At 44.0% G+C, this 7978-nt stretch overlaps 1 pseudogene; it reads right to left on the bottom strand.

Moving 5' to 3' along the window:
• Positions 1-1287: 1287 nt before the first annotated feature.
• LOC123489877 lies at positions 1288-2125 on the bottom strand (annotated as a pseudogene).
• Positions 2126-7978: the final 5853 nt, after the last annotated feature.

Here is a 7978-nt window from a genome sequence, read left to right as displayed (position 1 = left end):
ATTGGAACTGGAAGTAAACATAATGCCCGATCTACAACTACATCACTCTCCTCTAATACATTTTAGAGAACATGCATTCAGCTTAATTTGTGTTCTGGGATACTAGGCCTGCAATATTGTTTTATTGGCCATCTATCATGGACTGGTGCTTTTTCAGTTGATGTGTACTGCTGCTCTTTTCCTCTGCTCGTGAGATGTGCAGTGTGGTCTAATCACAGATCAGAGTATTCATTTCTAAGCACACAGAAAAAGGGCTGTTGCTTGCCATGCAATACAAAGGTACTGAGTAGGCCTAATCAACACCTATTGATTATTTTACGTTGACCGCTTCCTTCTGGTGTGCAGTTTTCTGTTCAGCACTACCTGGTAGAAACGTTTGTGTGTTTCCTTCTGTTGTTCTGTCACTGTGGAGACACACACACAGTTTATGAGTTTTGGCTGCCTCGTTCTAGTTCTGCCTGGTAAAAAAAAAAGTATAAAGGTTTGGAAATTTGTGTTACTTGTGCTTATTTATTTTTTATTTATTATTTTTAATTTTTTTATACTTGAATTTACCTGAATTATTTTAATTTAAGCTATTTTGTAATTCATTAAAGTGATTATTTTTTATTTTTGTCTGTCTGATTGTTGTCTTGTGTTAAAAAATAAATCGGACGTTACTCAACAGTTACTCAGTACTTGAGTAGTTTTTTCACCAAGTACTTTTTTACTCTTACTCAAGTAATTATTTGGATGACTTTACTTTTTACTTTTACTTGAGTCATATTATTCTGAAGTAACAGTACTTTTACTTGAGTAGCAATTTTTGGCTACTCTACCCACCTCTGGGAATAAGGTATTGCGATACAGTACTGAAAATAGTGTTTTGAACGGGCACCAAATCGCTTTAAGTCCCCCTGCCAGAATAATACCAATACAGAATAATAACTGACAAAAAATTATCAGTACCATGTCAGACCTGCTGAAATGGCAAAAAAGTACAGAGTATGAACACAACAGAATCAAATGTAACGGTTCTTCAAGTCTCTTTAGACATGGACAGCCCACTAAAAGAGCACATTATGACCCATCTAGAGAACAAAACAATGATGCCAGAGAATCACTGCAGAAGATAAATTATATTTAAAGCAAGACGATGGCCACGCATTTTTCAAATCAGAATCTTATATAACCATACCAAAAACAAACATTTTCCATAACCAGGCAAACAAAAAAACAAGGCAATAAGAAAGGATATGTAAAGAACAAAGTAACCAGCTGGTCTTCCAGAAGAGTGCCAGTCAGTCATTAATGGAACCTGTATTTGCGTGCGGGTTTGATGCTGACCGGCTCCTCTTTCTTCACCAGTTGGTACCGCTCCCCTCTTTGTGGTCACCACCTGGTTGCTGTGGTAGACGCACCAGTTCTTGGGGGCATCTTTAGGTACAACAGGCCTGTGTGTTTTCTCACTCCTCCTCCCTGTCCACTAGCATGTTACTTCTCTCCAGGATGCTCTCTTTCATCTTCTGCTCTGCCTGAGGGGGAAACCATCTTCCCATAGTTAACGGTGAGAGGTGTGGGGCTGAGCTGGATGTCTCCTTCGATGATGAGGCGGACAGCCTCCTCCATGTCACCTTTAGCAATGGACAAGGCACTCCTGGCCTCCTGATAGGCTGCACTTGGGGAACATCTCCAGCAGGAGAGACTCACCAGAGACCTCCCGACTCAGAGAGAATGGCACCTTGGCGGTGGCCCCCTCAAGTCTGTGCAGTAAGGGGCAGTGCTTCTCTCTCACTGGAGACCCAGTGGAGGTAGCACTGACTGGTCAGTGGTACCTCCATTCTAGCCTTAGAGCACACTATTTTCTGAACTCCGGGCTGCAGCTAGTTTTGAAGCCAGGCTGAACATCATATCACAAACTTTTAACACTGTCGATTTCAGCAAAGCCAGGAATGTAAGGCCTCCAGCATTTCTACAAAGACCTCTACGTCAAAGTTCTCCTCCACACTCTCCTGAGAGCCCAGATCCTCAGGACTCCAGTGATGCTAGGAGAGCAACACATCATCCAGTGAACTCAGGTCTCATCGGGAATGTATGTCTGAATGAACTCCTGCAGGGTATCGTGGATTATCTTGTGATGGTCCATAATGGGCTCAAACCCTGTTAACAAAAACAATAAAACATTCAGATTGATTCAAATGTGACGACGGAAATAAAAGGGGACTGCGGATTATGCTCCCTTTAACCGAACTGTATCACGAATGCATTACTGAATAGATGATAGTTAGCTAGAATTTCATACATAAGCTGAATGGTACAGTACGGGCGACCACTATGGCAGGCTAAGGCTAACGTAACTTACGGCTTTCAAGCGTTGACCAAACCGAACTAATATCAAAGACAGTGGCCACTATGATGTAGCTATTATTTTCAGGGATTCTCTGATCGATTTCCGAACAACCGAATCACGCAATCAGAAGAGATGACAAAGGTCGGATTGACGCTAACTATGTAGCTAAACTGGCTAACTAGCTGTACTGCTGCAGAACATCAAGCTAGCTTCTAGCCCAAACTGAACAACGATTATAGTAAAGTGCAACTCAAAACTAAAACGTGACAATCTAACCTTATACGTGAAGAAAGGAAATGTTAGCCCAATTGTGTGTCCCCAAACTGGTGGATTAATTAGCTAGCTGTGAGATTATAAAGACTGCTAGCAACTCAAACGTTCTCCAAATGTTTGCACGCAAAAGCACAACAAAACCACCATAAAAATAACCAGTTTAGCGCTATTAACAATGATTCCTTACCGCCACCTAGCTGTACTGGGGTGGGATTAGATCATGGCTGCTCCAAAAAGAAACAATTCGATTTCGCTTATATTATCTCCATATTACTAAATGTTATGGAAAAATATAACCTGCACGTGTCTTTCTTACTGGCACTGACTTTGCTGATAACTACTTTGAGGGAAAATGTACTTACTACGACTGTGATGTGGTTGTATCACCTAGCTACCTTAAAATTAATGCAATTAGTCGCTCTTGGATAAAATCGCCTGCTAAATGACTGTAATTACATCAGCAGATCCATCGTAACGCTCCTGTCTGTCCACTCTGTAAGGCCAAGAGTCGCTCCCTCAACACCAAGAGGAAGACTGACACTACACACGCACCACCTCATCTTGCTACATTTCACATCTGGAATGCAGTAATACATGTCTTCATAACCTTCTCCATGCCACGGAACCTCGTTTAGTAATGTCTTCATTTATCCCCAGTGTTTACTTTTTAAATCAGTGCTTGAGTGTTGAAATGTAATTGTGTAACCTTATATTAGGTTTGATAGGAACCTAACCATGTTTAATGCAATAAAACCAAAACAAAAACAAAAACATTTAAATACTGTAACTGTACTCATGTTGCTATAGCTGATGAATGCTCAACTCATTTTACATCGAGATAACTGTGTCGCGCGATTTGCTAGCAACAACATTAAGTCACCATCAGCTGATACCTTGTAAAAATGCACATTCTGAGAATGCTTACATGTACCTATGTTTGTCCTGTAATTCGGAAAGTATTCAGACCCCTTCACTTTTTTCCACATTTGTTACGTTACAGCCTTATTCTAAAATTGATTAAAATATTTTTTTTACCTCATCAATCTACACACAATACCCCATAATGACATTTTTGGTGTGCAAATGTATTACAAATAAAAATAGAAATACCTTATTTACATAAGTATTCAGACCCTTTGCTATGAAACTCGAAAAATGAGCTCAGGTGCATCCTGTTTCCATTGATCATCCTTGAGATGTTTCTACAACTTGATTAGAGTCCACCTGTGGTAGAATTCAATTGATTGGGCATGATTTGGAGCACACACCTGTCTAGTATACAGTGCATTGGAAAGAATTGACCCTTGACCTTTTCCACATTTCGTTATTCTAAAATGGATATATATATATATTTTTCCCCATCATACTACACACAATACCCCATAATGACAATGCAAAACAGGTTATTAGAAACTTTTGCAAATGTATTACAAATCAAAAAATGAAATATCACATTTACTCAGTACTTTGTTGAAGCACCTTTGGGTGAGCATTACAACCTCGAGTCTTCTTGGGTCTGACGCTACAGCTTGGGACACCTGTATTTGGGGAGTTTCTCCCATTCTTCTCTGCAGGATCTTCTCCGCTCTGTCAGTTGGATGGGAGCGTCGCTACACAGCAATTTTCAGGTCTCTCCAGAGATGTTCGATTGGGTTCAAGTCCAGGCTCTGGCTGAGCCACTCAAGAACATTCAGAGACTTGTCCGAAGTCACTCCTGTGTTGTACTTGGCTATGTGCTTAGGGTCATTGTGTCCTGTTGGAAGGGGAACCTTCGCCCCTGTTTGAGGTCCTGAGCGCTCTAGAGCAGGTTTTCTCGGGATCTCTCTTATTGCTCCGTTCATCTTTCCCTCGATCGACTAGTCTCCCAGTCCCTGCCGCTGAAAAACATCACCACAGGCATGATCGCGCCTACCCACCTTGCTTCACCGTGGGGATGGTGCCAGGTTTCCTCCAGACGTGACGCTTGGCACAGGGAAAAGGATGCCATTTTCTGCTATGCTCTACAGTCACACAAACATGAGGGTACTCGTTAAGCTCAGTTCTTGTACTGTCGTCAGGGTAACCCAGATTCCTGTTCTGTCGCCATGTAACCCCAGATTTGCAGTGTGCGTCTCCCCCTGGCATGCAAGTTGTTCCCAGATCCTGCTCGGGGCGTCTGAGGCTTGGGGAGCCCCTTAGCATCTCTCAGAACAGACACAAGCGTCCTACAACCATGAGAACACAGGTTACTTCACCACTACACACCATATTTTTTTCAGGGACTGTTGGTGGTTTAGATGGTCATTTCAGGACAGAAACTGAAAAGTAATAACATAGCTAAGCAGGGAATGTATTGACAAGACAGAAGTGAGGAAGGAACACTGCATGTGAAGAGCCTGTATTCCGTGTGCAGTCTGTCTTTCCTGTGTTGTACCCTGTTGCAGAGGTGTGTTGTGTTGTACCTCTGTTGCGATCTGTTGTACCCTGTTGCGAGGTGTGTGTGTACCCTGTTGCAGAGGTGTGTTGTGTAATTGTACCCTGTTGCAGAGGTGTGTTGTACCCCTGTTGCAGAGAAAAGGTTTGCAGAGGTTGTCGGAGGGTTGTGTTTTCTCTAGCAGGAGGTAAGCTTGGCTTCCTATTATGGTGTTGAGTAAAGCTTAAACCATGTGTTTAAGATTGTGGTGGGTATTGTAGGTAGGTATTGTAGTTAGGTATTGTAGGTAGTTTATTTAGGTAGTTATTGTAGGTTATTGTAGGTAATATTGTGGCCAGGTAAGTACGAGGCTTTAGCTAATTATTGTAGTGCACGAGGCTAGCTAACCCCACTACCTGGACCAATCAAAGCAGCTGAAGTAGCTACTGGTAACTTTACACAACTGTGGATAGTTGTTTCCAATGTTATTTCACGCTTAAGAGTACCTGTAATTAAGCCAGCTAGCTACCTGCCATTCAGCTGTTTTTCTAACCTCATTATCAGGCATTAACGTTAGGTAGTTAGTAGCTACTGTACTTAATTCAGCTCACTGATTGTAGAAGGCCAATGTCTTCTTGTCTGCCACCCAGACAGCTGGCGTCGGGTAAGTTTGGCTTTTATACATAGCTTGGGCTTTGTCGAGTAAGGCTTTAAACCATGTATTTGAGATTGTGTTAGGTATTTTATGTAGGCATCGTGGGTTGTTGTGGGTAGTTATTGCATGTAATTATTGTAGGTTAGCATTGTATTCGGCGGTGCGGGTGTAACCTGGGCTAGCAGCTAGCTTCAACTCACCTCCTGGACTAGCTACAGCTATAGCTAACGAGTAGCCATTAGCATAAGCAACCAAATACAATTCCTTTTAGCCAGCTACATTTGTTCGCACCCCATGCGCTTTTTCAAAACAAAGTCAACACAAGCAGCCATTGCTATCTAGCCAACACGACCAGCTAGCTGTACTGTAGCAGCTAAATACAACATATTTGTGCTAGCTAGCCAACGTTTAATTATCCTAACGTTATGAAAGGAACTAGACACGACACGGATTTATCTGTTTAGTGTGTTAACACACTATTGGTAGTTTGTTGTAACCAAGTATTGGTAGCTAAATTGTGTGTTTTGGATGCTAGCATGCTAGTTAGCTATGGCGTCATAGTTAGCTAGCTGAATAAAGTAAGTTGTCTTTCCTTGAAACATTGAACCGCTGTAGTTTACATACAACAATTCTAATTTCTAAAGTGGGGTTGGGAGAGTTTTATTCGGGTGGTTCAGTGAAACAATTATAGTTTCTGAGGTGGAAGTTGGGAGTTTTTGGTGAGGGGAGGCCCTACTCTCTCCTTTCCCCAGATGTTAGTTCATTCTCATTCCGATTCCTCTGCATTCATTGTAGCCTTTTGCTACAGCCTGTCAACTATGCCTCCTGCCTATCCCTGTTCTCTCCCTCTCCGCACAGGCTACAGGCAAACGCCTCACACCGCGTTGGCTGCTGCCTCTCTAACCTGGTGGTCCCTGCACGCACCACACACCTGGAGTTCAGGTCTCAGGCAGCCTCTGGAACTGCCGTTCTGCTGCCAACAAGGCTGACTTCATCCCACCCTATGCTGCCCTCCGAGTCCCTCGACTTCCGGCGCTAGCACTGAAACATGGATTACCACTGAAAACACTGCTACTCCTATTGCTCTCTCCTCGTCTGACCATGTGTTCTCGCATACCCCGAGAGCATCTGGTCAGAGGGTGGTGCACAGGAATCCTCATCTCTCCCAAGTGGACATTCTCAATTTTTCCCCCTAACCCATCTGTCTATCTCCTCATTTGAATTTCATGCTGTCACAGTCACTGGCTCCCATTTAAGCTTAATATCCTTGTCATCTATCGCCCTCCAGGTTCCCTGGAGAGTTCATCAATGAGCTTGACGCCTTGATAAGCTCCTTTCCTGAGGATGGCTCACCCCTCACAGAGTTTTGGGGGATTTCAACCTCCCTACGACCATTTGACTCATTTCTCTCTCTGCCTCCTTCTTTCCACTCCTCTCTCCTCTTTTTGACCTCACCCTCTCCCACACCGTCCCCCCTACTCTACAAGGCAGGCAATCTGAGCTGACCTCATCTTTACTAGATGCTGCTCTTCTACTAATCTCACTGCAACTCCCCTCCATGTCTCCGACCACTACTTTGTATCCTTTTCTCTCTCGCTCTCCTCCAACACTACTCTACTCTGCCCCCTACACAGATAGTAATGCGCCGCCGCAACCTTTCGCTCTCTCTCTCCCACTACTCTCTCCTCTTCCATCCTATCATCTCTTCCCTCTGCTCTCAATCCTTCTCCCTCAATCTCCTGATTCTGCCTCCTCAACCCTCCTCTCCTCCCCTTTCTGCATCCTTTGACTCTCTGTGTCCCCCTATCCTCCCGGCCGAAGCTCGGTCCTCCCCTCCAGCTCCGTGGCTTGATGACTCATTGCGAGCTCACAGAACAGAGCTCCGGCAGCGGAGCGGGAAATGGAAGAAAACTAAACTCCCTGCCGACCTGGCATCTTTCCCTCCCTCCTCTCTACATTTTCTTCATCTGTTTCTGCTGCTAAGGCCACTTTCTACCACTCTAAATTCCAAGCATCTGCCTCTAACCCTAGGCTCTTTTGCCACATTCTCCTCCCCTAACGAATCCCCCCACACTTTGAAAAGAAGGTTGACGACATCCGATCCTCGTTTGTTGGTCTAATTCCGACACTGCTGGTCCTGCTCACTGCCCTACCCCTATGCTTTGACTCTTTCTCCCCTCTCTCTCCAGATAAAATCTAGTGACTTGTGACTGCAGGCCACTTCCAACAACCTGCCCAAGCTTCACCCCATCCCCTCCCTCTCTTCTCCAGACCATCTCCCGGTGACCTTCTCCCCTACCTCACCTCGCTGATCAACTCATCCTTGACC

The sequence above is a fragment of the Coregonus clupeaformis genome, unplaced genomic scaffold (genome assembly GCF_020615455.1).
Source record: "Coregonus clupeaformis isolate EN_2021a unplaced genomic scaffold, ASM2061545v1 scaf3396, whole genome shotgun sequence".
Taxonomy (NCBI): Eukaryota; Metazoa; Chordata; class Actinopteri; order Salmoniformes; family Salmonidae; genus Coregonus; species Coregonus clupeaformis.
This window is presented reverse-complemented; position numbering and strand designations above follow the sequence as displayed.